We start from the raw sequence: 3,751 nt of genomic DNA on the forward strand, positions 1-3,751 counted from the left end.
CCAAGTACAACGGCTCCGTGAAGCCGGAAGACTGGTTGATCGACTACTCCACTGCGGTTAGCATCACCAACGGTAACAAGCGTGTTGCCGTGAAGTATGTCCCCCTCATGCTCCAAGTCACGGCGCGCACCTGACTCAACAACCTCAAGTCTTACAGCGTCAATAGCTGGATAGACTTCACAGAAGCCTTCATCTGCAACTTTACCAGCACCTACAAACGGGCTCCCAAGCCCCGACAGCTCTCCTTGTGTGTACAAGGGCCCAATGAATCAACTCGCAACTACCTCACGCGTTGGGCCGAGCTCCGCAATTCCTGTGAAGGGGTGCACGAGGTTCAAGCTATAGTGTACTTCACTGCCGGGTGTCGAGAAGGCACCCTCCTCAAGCACCGACTCCTCTGCGACGAGCCGACTACCCTCGATGAGCTGCTGGTCATAGCTGATAAATACACCACGACCGATTCCTCAATGAAGACCGAGCTCCGAGTAGACGCCTCCGGGAAGGTGCTCGCTCCGAGTCCCAAGACGCCGGCTGGAGACTCCAGCCGACGCCCATACCAGAATGACCACAAGCATAAGGCTCCCATGCCGCCTTCCGCCAGTCGGCAGGTGGCCACCGTCAAAGACGAACAACCCAAGGGGCGGCCCGCGCCCAAGAAGCAGAAAGGTGGTAGGCCGGCTTGGCAGCCGGCTTTCTCCTACGAGCAAGCACTTTATGCCCCCTACAAGTTCCACAGCGGCGCGAAGCCGTTAAACCACATGACCCGAAAATGCCACTGGCTCACGCGGATCTCCAAGGGCGAGGGGATAGCGCCGCTTCTGCCTGCTGGTCAGCCGCCTCCGGCCCCTCCGCAGTCGGCCGCTCAACCAGCAGTCAGGGCTGTTCAAGATGAGTTCCCCGATGAGCAGGCCACCTATGTCGTCTTTACAAGTCAACCAGAAGACTGGCGTAGATGACGCCAACAGCATCAAGAAGTCAACGCAATTGCCTCCAACAATCCTGAGTTCATGCACTGGTCAGAAAGGCCTATCAGCTGGATCTGGACTGATCACCCAGAGGTGATGCCGTCTCCCGACTCTTACGCATTGGTTTTGGATGCCACCCTCGCAACAGAAAGGCGTGCTGCCCGTTTCTCCCGCGTGCTGATAGATGGTGTGAGCAGCATCAACATACTGTAGTGTGACACCATGGAGAAGCTGAGCATCAAGACGAAGCAGCTCATGCCTAGTCGGACTGTGTTCCATGGCATAGTACCCGTCCTATCCTGCTCCCCAATCGGCAAGATCAAGATAGATGTCCTCTTCGGGGACAAGGATCATTTCCGCCGAGAGGCAGTGTGGTTTGAGGTAGTGGATCTGGAGAGCCCTTACCACGCGTTGCTTGGCCGACCTACTGTGGCCAAGTTCATGGATGTACCCCACTATGCCTACCTCAAGATGAAGATACCAAGTTCCAAGGGCATAATCACCATAGCCGGAGACTACAAGAAATCCTCCGAGTGTGCGGTAGCTAGTAGCCGGCTGGCCGAGTCCCACGTGATTGCTGAAGAGAAGAAGATACTGGATCGAGTCGTGGCCATGGCCGGCAAGCAGCCGACCCTGTCCCCCGACTCCAAGGAATGTGATGCCCAAGGTTCTTTCCAGCCGGCCAAAGAAACAAAGAAGGTACCTCTGGAGCCGGAGCACACAGAAAGGTTTGCCACCATCGAGGCAAACCTGGACAACAAATAGGAAGGCGAGCTCGTCGATTTCCTCCGTGAGAATCGGGACATCTTCGCATGGTCCCCCAAGGACATGCCGGGTGTTCCGAAGGAATTTGCCGAGCACAAACTACACGTCCGAGAAGGTGCGAAACAGGTCAAACAGCCCCTCCGCCGACTATCGGAAGAGAAGAGAAGGATTGTAGGAGAAGAGATAGCTCGGCTTCTGGCAGCCGGCTTCATTATGGAGGTTTTCTTTCCAGAGTGGCTCGCCAACCCGGTCCTCATGCTGAAGAAAAATAACAAGTGGCGCATGTGTATAGACTATACTAGCCTCAACAAGGCCTGCCCCAAAGATCCCTTCGCCCTGCCAAGGATTGATCAAGTAATAGACTCCACAGTCGGATGCGAGCTGTTGAGCTTCTTGGATGCTTACTCAGGCTACCACCAGATAAAGTTGGATCCAGCTGACCGCCTGAAGACCGCCTTCATCACACCATTCAGAGCTTTCTGCTACCTGACTATGACATTCGGCTTGAGAAATGCCGGTGCCACTTTTCAGCGTTGCATGTAGAAATGCCTCCTCAAGCAGCTCGGCAGAAATGCCCACGTCTATGTAGACGATATCGTGGTGAAGACGGAGAAGCGCGACACCTTGCTGGAAGACCTCAGAGAGACATTTGAAAACTTGCACCGGTTTCAGATCAAGCTCATCCCTGAGAAATGCGTGTTCGGAGTACCAGCTGGCCAACTTCTAGGCTTCCTGGTCTCCGAACGCGACATCGAATGCAACCCAGTGAAGATCAAGGCCATAGAGAGAATGGAGATTCCCACCAAGCTATGAGATGTCCAGAAGTTCACCGGATGCTTGGCTTCCCTGAACCGCTTCATCAGCCGGCTCGGAGAGAAAGCTCTCCCCCTCTACCCACTCATGAAGAAGTCCACTCACTTCGAGTGGAACGACCAAGCAGACCAAGCTTTCCACGAGCTAAAGAAGATGCTGACCACGCCGCCTGTCTTGGCGGCACCGACTAAGAAAGAGCCCATGCTCCTTTACATTGCCGCCACTAGCCGGGTGGTCAGCACAGTTATCGTGGTCCAGCGCCTAGAAGAAGGCCGAGCTCAGCTAGTCCAGAGGCTGGTGTATTATTTAAGCGAAGTATTATCCGCCTCGAAGCAGAACTACCCACACTACCAGAGGATGTGCTATGGTGTGTACTTCGCCGCCAAGAAGCTCAAGCCCTACTTTCAAGAGCACCCCATCACGGTCGTATGTACTGCCCCGCTCGCCGAGATCATAGGCAGCCGGGATGCATCCGGCCGGGTGGCAAAATGGGCCATTGAGCTAGCTCCCTACACGATCTTCTACCAGCCTCGCACCGCCATTAAGTCCCAAGCACTGGCCGACTTCCTCGTCGACTGGGCTAAAACCCAGTGCCTGCCACTGGCCCCCGACTCCACTCATTGGCGGATGCACTTTGATGGGTCCAAGATGCACACCGTCTTGGGAGCCGGCATCATCCTCAGCTCTCCAAAGGGCGACAAGCTCAAGTACACATTGCAAATTCATTTTTCCGCCTCCAACAATGTGGCCGAGTATGAGGCGCTCATACACGGGCTCCGTCTAGCCAAAGAGCTCGGCATCCGCCGGATCCTGTGCTATGGCGACTCAGATTTGGTGGTCCAGCAGTCATCTGGCGACTGGGACGCCAAGGACGCGAACATGGCGAGCTACCGCTTCCTCGTTCAGCAAATCAGTGGATATTTTGAAGGATGCGAGTTCCTTCATGTACCACGGGCCGACAACGTGCGAGCAGATGCCCTGGCACGAATAGGCTCCACCCGACAAGCTATACCAGCCGGCGTTTCTCTCCACCGCCTCCTCAAGCCGTCTATAAAGCCGTCTCCAGAATCTGATTCCATCTTCGTGCCGCCTGACCCCGACGCAGTCGGATCCGACTTGGGGAACCAAGCAGGCGGCTCGGGGGCTTCGACAGGCGGCCCGGGGACTGCCATAGTCGCACCCGGCCCGGGAACTTTAGAACTCAGCCC

Source organism: Triticum dicoccoides, chromosome 2A (genome assembly GCF_002162155.2).
Source record: "Triticum dicoccoides isolate Atlit2015 ecotype Zavitan chromosome 2A, WEW_v2.0, whole genome shotgun sequence".
Classification (NCBI taxonomy): Eukaryota; Viridiplantae; Streptophyta; class Magnoliopsida; order Poales; family Poaceae; genus Triticum; species Triticum dicoccoides.